Source organism: Megalops cyprinoides, chromosome 2 (genome assembly GCF_013368585.1).
Source record: "Megalops cyprinoides isolate fMegCyp1 chromosome 2, fMegCyp1.pri, whole genome shotgun sequence".
NCBI lineage: Eukaryota > Metazoa > Chordata > Actinopteri > Elopiformes > Megalopidae > Megalops > Megalops cyprinoides.
This window is the reverse complement of record NC_050584.1, coordinates 62,793,947-62,807,500: the sequence shown is the minus strand read 5'-3', so window position 1 is coordinate 62,807,500 and position 13,554 is coordinate 62,793,947. Positions and strand designations below refer to the sequence as shown.

The window sequence follows — 13,554 nt, the reverse complement described above, 5'->3', positions numbered from 1 at the left end:
GTAACATTTAGTTCGCGTGTAGGCATTCATGTCTGGTTGCCTTTCTGAGGCCTATTTTTTGGCATGTGGATTCATATGCAGTTTTATGGGAGTCTGTACCCTCCATTCTTGCTCCAGAAGCAGCTGAAGTGCCATTAATCTGCGGTATATTAAGAGCGAGCAACGTCTCAGCCACTCAAAACCCTCGCCGGCTTATCGGGATGACGGCGGCTTTCGAAACGAGGAAGCGGAAAACGCGGCGACGCCGACCGAGGGCAGACAGACGCTTCGTCTTCATTTGCGCGAGGGACTTGTCTTCTCGTTCCTCTGTAAGAGAGCCGCTGTCTCCGATTTGCAACTCCAGAGAAGCAGCTGCCCGTCACGCCCCCTCTGCGCCCGCACATCCGTCCCCGTGTGCGAATCTGGCACCCGCGCCCCCGTCCCGTCCGCGCCGAGATTTTGACAAAGCCACTTGCGTCTGTGACGTAGACTGATATCCACCCGGGGCTTGCATATAGATCAACACATCTTTTCCCAGACTCACGATACCCGCCAGTCTCAACTCCGGGTCGCCTGAGGTGAAGACCAAATCATACATCGCCTCCTCTGTAACCCTCCTGTGGGCCTGCTGAGAAGATCAGTCATCCAAACTTAAAGGCCCCCCCTTCCCTGCCCCCTCGTTACATTGAGAATCGCTCTGTAATTTGGATAACATCATCACAGAGCAATGTTGTCAGGGAAATCGGTTTACTGTTGAATTACAAATTCGGCTGGCAGAGCGGGGGGGGGGCACATTTGGAGGGATGGAGGAACGCTGACGAACATGTGCTAATAAGGGGTTGCATTTCGACGACAATCGCTGCATAGCAGCGACTTTCAAACCGAATAACCAAAGAAGGCCCAAGTCTGACAAGAGGTCCACAGTACAGGTTTACGTGTGTGAAATACGTTCCGTTAATCTCAGTGTCATATATAGCAGTGTGTCGCCCGCACCATGCTGCTATGTAAGGTTGAGAAGTGATTTTCAAACCAAATAACCACACAAGGTCCCCATCAGACATGAGGCCAGCTATACAGGTTTATATGTGTGAAATACAGTCAGCTCAAATTTATTTCCACGACATACATTGTATTACGTCATATGCAATATGCTGTTACGTAAGGTTAATAATTTTCCCTGCAATGATATTGCAGCACACATTTTTTTCCCTAACATTTCTTTGCCAGAGTAATGTGATTTAATACACCATGGGAATTATATTAAAATAAATGAATGCTGGTCCCTGTATATGAATACACACTTAACAGTGAAAACTGGGAGGATGATTAGATAAAAAGGACTGAAAAACGTGGATTTTTTTTTGAGAAGTCAGAAAGCTGTACGCAAGCAGAAGACGGTAAGCTGATTTTGAAATGTTGCTTCCATGTCTTCATATCTGGCCTAAATCACATGCTGTTATGATTGAATTCACCGCCTGGACTCAGTCAGAAAGCAGACCATGTGCAGCACAGACATTGACAGCCATGCTACAGCGTCCCGACATCGAAGACACCGGATTGTGAGGGGCTGGCAACCCTGGTTATGCTGTGACCACGAGGATGCTAGTCTGTCAGGTGATTTGGTCTGAATGGCAAAATGTACCTGGACCACATGGTCACCTGCATTAACTTAATATAATAATAGATCCAATTATGTTGATGACAGATCAAAAAACAACAAAAATCAGAAATATCTGTGGAATTCCAAGATCAGTAATGACAAAAAAAAAAACAGAACTGGGTTGCAGTTTTTATCAAGTGTCTTACATAACAGCTACACAGAGGCTTCATAAGAATGACATAACACCTGCATAAGCATTACACAGGCATTTGTAAAAACCAGTGCCAACTGTCACAGACAAGTATTTTGAGCTTACGCTGTACTTATGTCACCATCCATACATAAGTCACATTACCATTATTACCACATTAAAGCATTACCACGGTATAACAAATCAGTATGTCATCAGAATTTAACATAGCTAATGACACAGCCCACACTGTGACAGTGTATGTCATCTTGCATCGGTTTTTTGGTAATCTTTATTACTTGAGAACGGGTTTTAATGCTTACATGTAAATCCCTTCAAAGAGAGTATGAACCAGAATAATTCAGTGAGCAAACTTTCAGATCTGCATAAAGTTACTGCTTTACTTCATTCAAAATTCGCTGAATTTACATTTACGTAACTGTTCCTTAAGCAGAAATGTAAAGTTGGGTCCCAGATGGTGATGGACACACTCCCTACATTCATTTCAGGCAGGTGATGAATCTGAAGCTAGTTTTTCAGGATGGAAAGCACTTGCAATGTAAAACTTTCCGGGTGGACTTTTACAGGACTTGCCTAGGCCACCAAGCATCCCACAGACACACACACACACACACACACACACACACACACACACACACACACATCTAGACAGACACACACACACACAGACACATACATACAAACATACAGACACACACACACAGACACACAGACACACAGACACACAGACACACAGACACACAGACACACACACACACACACACACACACACACAGGGGTACAGGTTTAACTGCAGTACTGTGGCTGGTCTACATTTTCCCCTAAGCTGCCTGAAGTATTATATTTTGGCAGGGGGGACATGCTGTGGTGTCTAAGAGCACCTTAAGAGCCTCAGTGAGTCTCAGCCACTTCCCCCCCGGCCAACAACGTCCACTTTGTGCTCCCGGGTTCTGCCTGCCTTTGCTTGTATTACAAATAATTGGCTGAAATCAAGCCACTGCTAAGGAGTTTCTGTGTCAACAAACACGTGCACGTACACGCACGGTACATACACGGGCTACGCCAAACGCTGGTAAAACTTGTGTGAAATGTTATCGGCTCTGGCGAGACGGGTCAGGAGTTCGCTGATGTCTGGGTTGACCAATGATATGAAAAAGCCTCTAAATCTTCCCATAATGCTTGGCAATCAAACAAGTCTGAACTGATTTGGGGTGGTTGTTGCCCGTGATAGTATCTATCTACTGTGCCAAATTGCACCAAGACAGACAGACAGACAGATAGATCAGATAGATCGATAGATAGACAGATAGATGGATAGATAGACAGATAGATGGACAGATAGATGGACAGATAGATGGACAGATAGATGGACAGATAAACAGATAGATTGATCAATCGATTGGCCTCCAAAGTTGTCAATGCTGTGTGAAAATAGCTTCATGAATGGCATAAACTCAGTATGCCTGTTCATTGTCCCATTAGGTGTGCCTTACTGTACTTCACGGACAAAAAATAAACAAAAAGTGTTTTGTTCTGATCCAGTTTCCCCCTTTCCCTGCCCAGAAACGCTCTGCTTTCTTCAGTCCAGGTTGACGGTGGAGGGAGCGGACATTTTGCAACGCGTCCAATCCTTCTCCCTCCACAGTATGGGATTTTGGTCAGTGTTCCTACACCGCTGTTGACCACAGTGCAGGAATAACCCTACATTCACAGAGGCCCGGGGAACAAACGCGGCAACGTCTGACAGGACCCTCGGCCTGGTCGGCTTCCCGGCTCCTTCCGCTGGCGCGGGTCCACTTGCGGTTGCTGTGGCGTCCTGCAGCCGACTGCGCAGATCCTTGCGGCCTCCTTTGTGCGGAAGGCCGCGGGGTGGGGTGAAGGGGGGTGGGGGGTGGGATTGGGGCGGTTGGAGGTTCCTCGGGGAATCATAAACCTGCCTGTGGGTCAACCTTTCCACTGCGCTCTTAAGCTCGAGCTGCGTGTCATCTTGGCGGCCCGTTCCGAGACACAAAAGTGGCCAACGAACACAAAAAAAACACCCTTCCACAAAAGCAAACAAAACAAAAAAGAAAAAAAAAAAACACGTCTTCTGGATGATTTCAGGTTGAGCTGGGATGGGTGCCCATTAGATCCTGCTTTCGGGACCTGTTTCATGACGGGTCCCTCTTGTTCCCCGTCCAATGTGGAGGGAAGGAGTGGACTTTGAAGAGAACCACCAACAAGCGACTGAAACAACCCAGCGGCTAAGCCAACAACCCCCCCCCCTCCACAAACCCCCGCATCAGCCAATGAGAAACATCAAACAACCAGAGCCACACCTGCTCTGAGGACGCTTCTTCTCCGCCAGGAAGAGATAAAAAAAAAAGGGGAAAGCTGGGGAGGAGGAAGCGGCGCTCAAACCTCTGTCAAGCCTGCGCCAAGAATCCGCAGAGGGTCAGCTCCCTCCTCTCTGACTCATTTTCCACACAAACATGCCCATTTCGGGGCTGGAGGCAATATCTCCCGCTACCACTTTTCCTACGTGGTGGATGACAGCAGACAACATGGCCGCTGCAGTATGGCGTAACCCAAAACACAGCAGCAATGACAGTCACTGGGCGGCGAAGGAGAAACCTGTCAACAGACTTTATTTACGCATTTATTTACTTATTTCTTTGGCAGTCACGCTTGCAGGGGGCCTCTTCTAGCCATTTAGACAGACTATTCTTTTAGGGCATGCCAAGGCACACACACAAAAAGCAAACCGCTTACATTAAAACTAACAGGTAACCTCATGTTTTTCTCTGCGTTCAAGGTAGTACACTGAAAAGCTTTAACAACACAGTGTTTTCCGGAGTCTGACGGATATTGTCATAACAATTCCTGTCCACACCACATCTCTTGTAGGCTATGAGTTGGGGTAATTTTACCCAGTTTAGCTGAACAAATGCTCAAACGGGCTTACAAGGACACTGCACATGAACGCTCACAGGGGGTTTTTAAGGACACCGCACATGATTTCAAGCGGACGTCACCAGCGACACTGCCTCTTCGCTTTGGGGTCACGGCGACCAAACGTGGGAGACAGAGACCGTGGGGCGGTCCGTATCAGCCCCTCTGGTAAACCCCATCCTCTGGGCGGATAGACCGTAAATCGATCATGGGATGAGAGAGGGATGCCAGTCGAGGATGCCAGAGGCCGCGTCCGACGCCGTCGCCGCCGCTGCCGCCACTGCCGGCCGTGACAGAGAGCGCTCCGATTGATTTGCCATTACTGTACAGGGGATAAATAATTAATCGTTTTAATTAAACGTGATCGATACTTCCCCGCTCGCGCCAGGCCGACCCCGGGTAAGGAGAAACCGGACTGGAAGTTAATCTGTCACTGGCGCATTCCACAAAGCGAGGAGCTTCTTTGCCCGGTCCCAGCCAAAGCTCGTAGATCTCTTGATGTCTATGGCCACCATTTGATTTGAAGGGGGGACTTGTTTCGATTTAGGGAACAAAGAGAGAAAGGCACCAAAAAAAAAAAAAATCACACTTTAGTTTTACTTCACGCACTGGTTAAAATCGCTCAGCGTTTGTGAAAATGGCACCTCCTAAAATAACTGGGGGTTGATGTTTGTGTGCGTGTTTGTTTTTCTGGGGGGGGGGGCCTTGAGTTTTGTCAGTTTGTAGAACGCCACTCCAACTCAAATTTGGCTTCTTTACTCTTTCTTGCCCTTTTCTTTCCTTTCTTTTTCTTTTCTTTATTCTGTCACTATTTCCCAGCAACAACCTCATCGTTATTCAGCTGCATGTTAGCACTTAGCAAGGGAGGGACAACAAATCAAGAAAGAAAGAAAAAAAGAAAGAAAGAACGTTTTTCCGAATCGTCTCCTTGGTCCAAAAGGGATGGAAACACCCCCCAGGAAAGCTGAGGAGTACAATTTAGCTGCACGCTAAATTGTACTCCTGTGCAGCTGGTGTAGCCAATATTTCCATAACCACCAGATCCAAGGCCCCTCGTTTGGCCTTTCAGTTTCAGCCACCATCAGGAGCCAATGAGGGACAAAGAATTTCCCCAGATCTGCACAGACGACCTGACTGTCAGCTGCACACATGACCCGACCATCGCAGTCCGGCAAAGGTAAAGAGGTGGACTGCCAGCGGCACTTCCAGCGGCAGAGCTATCCCAGCGTTCCTTGCACCGCCTCTCTTACCCGTGCCCACAAGCCCTCTCACCAGCGTCACACAATAGACGGCAGACCACTCCGCCGATTAAGGTGTAATTACTGCGTTTGACTGCTCCGCGAAGCGGCGTCAAATAGGCAACATCTGGCGTCTGCTTGCCCCTTCCCCATCTGCAAAGCAGCTGTTATTGCTTTGCTGTTTAGGCCCCTGTTTTATTGAGGACTGTTGAGGAAACGGGTAGGAGTCACAGATAGGGGCAGGTAGAAGGCGAGTGGCTCCACAAACACATTACATTACATCACATCACGTCACTTTACTGGCATTTAGCAGATGCTCGTATCCAGAGCGACTTACAGAGGTCACAGTTTTTACACGTTATCCATTTATACAACTGGATGTTTACTGAGGCAATTCGGGGGTAAGTACCTTGCCCAAGGGTACAGCAGCAGCGCCCCAGTGGCAGGGAATCGAAGCAGCAACCTTTCGGTTATGAGCCCTGCTCCTTACCACTATGCTTCACTGACACTTCACCTCCGCCACCCGCGTCAGTCCAAAAAAAGACGCTCCCGCCAGTTCCAGCTCATACATTTTTGCTCCTGATGAAATCCCACTCCTCGCTCACCCCCCCCCCCCCCCCGCCTTCCTCGTGGTCTCGCTGTCAGAGTCGGTGTCGCCCATGTCGCCCGTGGTGGTGTGTGTGCGTGGTGGCGGAGGGGTGGTTGGGGAGAGGAGCTCCGCTTTATCACGTTCCACAGATGAAGCAGGCAGACGCAGCCTGATTAAGATTTAATACCCAGTTCCTCTGTTTTCTTCTGAAAGACACAAAGGCGCTGAAGCCTGTGAGAGCACAAGCAAAGAGCTGTGTGGGGGGGGGGGGGGGGGGAACCAGGGCTGGGACGAACGGAGGGTGGGGGGGTAAGAGAAGGGCGAAAATGTGACGTTTCCCCCCCGTCACAAACATTCACACTCAAACGATGGCCAGAATGCCACTTATCTCTGAAAGGGGGCGATACACTCGCTTGCATTTGGCCAAACAGGTCAGCATCGGGAACCGCCGTAATTGGACCAAATGGCATCCCACGAAAAGGAAACGCAGCATCTGAATGCCTAAGCGACAATCGCAACAGCCTCTCAGCTGGAGACTGGTGATTGGAGTGCCCCACCGGGGGGGTATTCCCGGGGCGGGGGGGGGGGGGGGGATGGGACCCATTTGGGATGCCCCGGGGAGCGGGGATGTCAGTCTGGTCATCTCCCTCTGACCCCCCCGCTGGGTCCGGATACGGATACAGCTATCAGAATAAATGCTAAAAGCAGCATGCGGCTGAGCCTCCGAGCCACAAATTACACCCGAGCCTCATGGCTGGGAGCTGAACGGGGGGTACGCCTGTGCATTTGGAGAGGGATGGAGGTTGGGGGCGGGGGGGGGGGGGGGTTGTGCGCAGCGGAGAGCGGCGAATAGCCATTCAGACGTCGCCAGCCTCTACTCAGGAGCCCGGCACAAACAGCCTCCCAGCTCCTCTCCCCAAACTGCTGCGGCGCACTGACAAAGGCCAATAAATACTTTATACAGTGCATAATGCGAGATATGAAGCTTGGGGGAGAGGAAGGAGAATCCTGTGGGGTGCATCTGCTTTGAATTCGTAATGACACTCATGCTATCATTACCAGCACTGACTGCTATAGGAGGAAAAAAACACACGCACACACGCACACACACACACACCACACACGCACACACACACACACACACACACACACACACACACACACACACACACACACACCACACACACGCGCAAATGACAAGCAGCACTGCTGTCACAAAATGCAAAGGATTATGGGTAACCTCTAAGGATTGCCCCCGCTGTACTCCCTTGGCTACCCACCCCATCCTGCTCCGACCTCCACTGGACCCCCCCCCCACAGACCTCCCTCCCCACACCTACCCCTCTGGCCCACAACCCTGTACCATTAAGCATTCAAACCCTGTACAGAATCTGGAACTGCGTCTCTCCACCGACCACCATTCCCGCTCGCCCACGGGAGTCACAGAATCCTCGTCCAGAGCAACAGCTGAATTTCGCTAGGCGGTAAACACCGCAGCGACAGCGAGATCCACAGCGGCGGCCGCGTTCCGTTTACATCATACAAGACGGCACAGAACACCAACGAATCAAGCCCCTCCGCTTTCTCAGTTCTGTTTCTGATGCAGGTATAGGCTGCTATGGGTATGTGAGCTTTTTGCAAGCTTTGCAGCTGCTGGATCAATACATGAAAAAAAAAACAAGTGAGAGGAAAAAAACCCTCAGTGACAGAGAACAAAAATTCATTGGAAACAATTACTACGCTGTGCTGTCTGCCAACACCTTTTATTATTCTTATTATTGCAGGGATACCGGAGCCCTTCCAAAATGCTGACCCTTTGCAGATCACAGGAAGTAAATTGCTTTTACACACTCCCAAATAAACATTTTTTGGTACCCATGACTGAAATACAGACGCGTAACAGTATTAGTGCAGATTCTGCAAGCTGCGCACAAAATCTGAAATAAAAAAATAATCGCATGAAATTTGATTTATGTTATAGCTGTCAAAAGTCAACTGTCGGGCTTTTATTTGGCAGCGTACATTAAGGGGCTTCGATGTTTGTGTGTGTGTGCATGTGCGTGCGTGTATGTATGTGTATACATGTGCGTGTGTGTGCGCAAGTGCATGTGTGTGTGTGTGTGTCTGTGTCTGTGTACCTGACACACTGATACACCTCGAATGTGGAAGGAAAAAAAAAAAACACTCACTGTTACAGATCTGATTTCTTGGGAAGAAGCAAAAGTTGCAACATGCAACCTTTCAGCAGTCGTATGCTATGATCAAAGCTAACCGCCATCAAAGGCAACAATGTGCAAAGAGGGGGCTTGTGATTACAGGTCTCAGGTCTCTACTCTGAAACACAGCTCTATACTGGAGCTCAAAAGAAGCAAATATTTGCTACGGACTCACAAATTCTGCCTTCATAATTCATTCCTTTATTTGTTAAAAAAAATGTTGGGGGGGGGGGGGGTGTAGGGTGATGAGGTGGGATTTTGGGGTCAACAGAATGGGATGGAGATGGGTTGGGGAGGGGCGTGGGGTGTTTTGTTTAAGCTCGGACACAGAAACAGCGAAAGGCACTTATTCAAAGGTCAACCCACAGAGGGTTCAAATAACAGTCCAGCCCCCCCCCCCCCCCCCCCCCCAAACCCTCGAGAGGAGTCCAAGGGTTTTTTGCTTTTTTTTTTTCCAAAGGACAAAACAAGAATAGGTGTTGCTCAAGGGACAGGCCGTTTAATACAAGAATACCCGCTGACTGACAGGCGACAGAGAATGGCGACTCCTCGAAAACAAAATGCATACCATCACTGGTCTGAAGTCATACCTCATTGACCTTTTAATCCAATTACTTAATCAGGTATACAACCCAATTCAAGAGACATTGGACCATCCGATGGGTTACCGAGCTGTCCTTGTGTCAATTACAGAGTGTACCGGAGTTAAGAGAGGGCACGTCTCAGTGTAACGCTGGACCGACCCACTAAGACGCAGGAGGCTAACTTTGCGGAGCGGAGCTGTTGCTGACTGGAGCAAGGCCTCCCTCAGAATGTGTGTGCAGCACGGCACAGCAGCCAAAGTGTGACCGAATGGAAAAACACAGGCAAAATCTTCCACCCGAAGGCAGAAAAACACGGCGGCGGATGCGAACTCGATCCCCCCCCAAAACGAAAACATCCAAAAAGAGCCGGCTGCCGGGCCCTGGGTTTCTGCAGGCGGGTCTGCCGTATTCACAGGCCCGGCGGCCTTCACACGTTACCTCTCTATGCTCTCCCGGGTACAGTGCCCATCTGTATTAGTGGCATCATTGTAAAAAAGCATCATGTGCTGGTCAAGGAGACAAAGCCCAGCAAACCCAACCCGCACCTTAACGTTACTCTCAATACAGTTTAGACAAGTGTGTTAAACGGACAATACAACACAGAGACAAACTACCTACCAACCATCTGCCACCGAGGCCATTTCGAAACTGAGCATAAAATTATAAAAATGAATAGAAAAAGAGAAATGGCTACAGAGAGAAACAGAGAGTTACCGTTTAGCATCCCTGGCCAATAGGGAGCGCCCCGAGTCCCCCCCCCTTTGCATGGGTGACCGGCCCGCGGCAGCAGAGGATTGCTGACCTGTACAATAAAAGAGGATCTGCAGGCATCCTCAGAGGAGGCGCGGCGCAGTGAGGCTCCTTCCCCGAAGCATACCCCCCCTCCCCCCCCGCTCCCCCGCCAGCCCCCCCCCAGCCCCAGGCCGTCTCAGAGGAGCCTCCACGGGGAAATTCCTGCAGCTTCTCCCAGGCACTTGGCTGCCCGCAGTCCCACATTAGCGCGATCAATAGCGCCGATTGCATCAGGGACACAAGATAATCTATACCTTTCTCTCCCTGGCTCTCTCTCTCTGTCTCTGTCTCTCCCTCTCTCTCTTTCTCTCTCTTTCCAGGCGCAGTGCAGTGGCGAAAACTAAAGTGGATGAAAGGTGTTACCCTTGACAGACTGGGAGGAATAGCTCCTCTCATTGATTGGGAGACATGTTACTTTGCCTTTAACTCGGGCCTGTGCAGCCATGTCCTGCCGGGCAAGGAGACTCTCCAATATTCGCCTGGGGGGGGGGGCTTGTGGCGGCACTGTGTCTGCACTGGCTGTCAGGTCCAGGGCTAAATGTATATATTCATCGCAAAAACGAGCACAGTCATAGGGCCAGGTTTTACGCTGTCTTCTTAAGATGGAGAGTACTTCGAGCGGGCCTCGGGACTTCACCGAGCCCACGCCCAACACACTGCCGCCTTTCAAATGCAGGCACTTACATGCAACTGTTGGTTTCCCAAAAAACCGCTCAGAGTTAAAAAAAAACAAAAAAAAAAAAACAGACAGCCGTGTTTGGTCCAGGTATTTTTGCCCAAGCAGGTGTTCGGTCTAATTGCGAAATTTGTTTCTACAGAGGGTCCATCTGTAAGGCCCCCACGTTGATTTATGGCAGTGTGAATCATTTGAAGCCATCGCAAACTGACGAGTGAGAGGAAAAAAAAAAAAAAAAAAAATTGTGTCACGCCGACCGTTCAAACAAGGAGTGGGTTTTCATGGGAATGACTTTTTTTTTTAGCTTCTGATTGTAAACACTGCACGGAGGTTCTTTTAGCACAATATCTCTGCGGGAACCCTCTTCCTCCTTTGCCGTCGTCGGGCGGTCCCTCTCTGGCGGGATGCGCCAGCCGGCGATGACGACGAGCAATTTTCGGAGTCGAAACTCTTGCCTTCCGCTGTGAAAGTGACATTACAATGGGGCCCGCGCGACAACAGGAAACCCGCTACACGGTTAATCAGCACCATGCCAAGAAAATTCGGGCCGTGAAAGGCATGAATTATGTTCCTTATTAATGCCGCCGCAGGGCCGTTCCCGAGTGCGGCGGAGGACGGCGGAGCGTCGACGAGAACGCCCAGCGCCTCCCGATATGCCACAGAGAGGCGCGCATTCGCTAACTCCCCACAATCACCTCCGCCAGCGTTGCTTGGGAATTCACCTCGAAATAAAGCACAAAGCTGATTTTGCTTGCTGAGAGTAAGTGGATTCAAATGTTGCGGCTTGAGGGAACGGGAAAAGTTGTTATGAACAGATGACCACTCTGGAGCATTTGTTGATAACTTGTTCCTGTGCCATGTTCTGACAGCACATCAATACGTTTGAGAGGGTGCAGCTAAAAAGGACATGAAGATGACTATCGAAGACATTAGACTGAAAAAAACACCGTTTAGCACTGTGTGAGTAGAGCTGTTTACTGTCAGTGAGTGGACTGAACAGTTAGCAGCATTCAAATGTTTTAGGGAGCAGGCAAACCTGTTATGAATAAAGTCTGGGATAAATTCTGGAGCATTTGTTGACAACGGTTGTAACTGTGTCATATTTTTGGAGAGCACATCAGTTTGTTTGAGAGGGTACAGCTAACAAGGCTATGAAGATGACTATCGTGAAGAGCTGACGGGAAAACAGAACACTGTTCAGCACTGCATGAGCAGAGCTGCTTTCTGTGAGTGAGTGACCTGAACGGTTTGGTTCAAATGTTTTAAATGGAGGGTAGCAGGGAAGGTTGTTATGAATAGATGTCTATTCTAGAGCATTTGTTGACAACAGTTGTTAATGTGTCATAGTTTTGGATAGAACATCACTTGCAAGGGTAGTGCTAAAGGGGCATAAAGATGACTATCATGAAGACATGAAGACAAAAAAAAAAATCCCTTTAGCATTGTATGAGCAGACCTGCTTACTGTCTAGGTAAGTGTTTAAAGTAAAAGCACCTGGTCTTTGTTTTCTGATTTGTAGCTGATGGAAGTCAAGCTGTGCGTGTTAGACATCTTTTTAAAAACAATGTAACATTTTTTTAAAAGAACTCATCTGTTGACTGTGATTTGCTCATATATTATTGGAGAAAGTACAGGACAGACAGACTATTTTTTAATTCGTGAATCTAAAAAAAACACACTTTGGGTACATATGCACTGATGCTAGGTACAAATCTTGGACATTTTAAGAACTCCCCTGGCATTAAAGCGGTAATTGGAACAGCCGTGAAATTTGACCAACCGCTCTCAGTATTTCTCTGGCCTCTGCCAGGAGAGAGAGTAACGGAAAATGTTTTTCCTTTTGAAGAATAAAAAAGCGGTTTCTGCCAAAACCACCTCAAGATGACTGTTTGTGGTTCTGGCCAAGTGAGGTCTTCAGCTAAAAAAAAAAAAAGGGGCCTACTCAAGCACTCGCTAATCACTTTCGAAAACCTGTCAACTGACATTCTTAATTCCTGCAAACCAACTCATTAGCTTATTTTTAGTCACACACCCAAACTTAGGGCAAGCCGTAGTAGACACTGCCAACAACCCCCCGCCACCCCCCAACCCCAACCGCTCCCCACCCCCCCTTTTCTAACAGCTGGGCGGTGGGCAAGGTATTCCAGAACATTTCCTCACTCTACTAGACAGCCAACCAATGCACATATCGCTAAAGGTAGCACTCAGCCTGGCCTATAGAGGCAAGATGATGTTTATTAATCAGAACGTGCACCAGAGAGACCCGTCAGAGAGGAGGAAAGAGAGACTGAAAGAGGGAGACAAGAGGGGAGAGGGAGTGAGAGGCAGAAGAAGAGAGAGATTGAGAGGTAGAAAGAGGAGGGAGAAGAGGAGTCAGGGGGAGAGAGAGAGATTGAGAGGTAGAAAGAAAGGGAATGGCAGAAGGAGAGAGAGAGACAGAGGTAGAAAGGGAGAGGCAGACGGGGAGAGAGAGAGAGGTGCGAGGTGACGGGATTGGGTGCGGCGGGCTGCGGTGGGGGGGGGGGGGGGGGGGGGGCAGACCGGTGGCGCATTGTTTACCTGTCAGCTGGCATTGATTAATCTTGTGTTCGGTGAGATCGCTCAGTGACTCGAACACCTGCAGGCAGGCGTCGCAGCTGTGCAGAGCCTCCTCCGCCTCCCCGTCCTCCACTTCCTCCAGAGAGACCAGCCTCTTCTTCACCACGCCGCCCCCCTCCTCGCCATCCTCCCCTGCCGCC

At 49.3% G+C, this 13,554-nt stretch overlaps 1 protein-coding gene across 1 annotated transcript in view; it reads right to left on the bottom strand.

The window, feature by feature from the left end:
* LOC118773373 (zinc finger protein 521-like) overlaps window positions 1–13,553 on the bottom strand; it is a 141,892-nt gene extending 128,339 nt beyond the window's left edge. The window contains exon 1 of the mRNA XM_036522286.1: window positions 13,376–13,553. The gene's annotated coding sequence lies outside the window, so the exon portion shown is untranslated. The remainder of the gene's footprint in view (window positions 1–13,375) is intronic.
* Between the last annotated feature and the right edge of the window lies 1 nt (window position 13,554).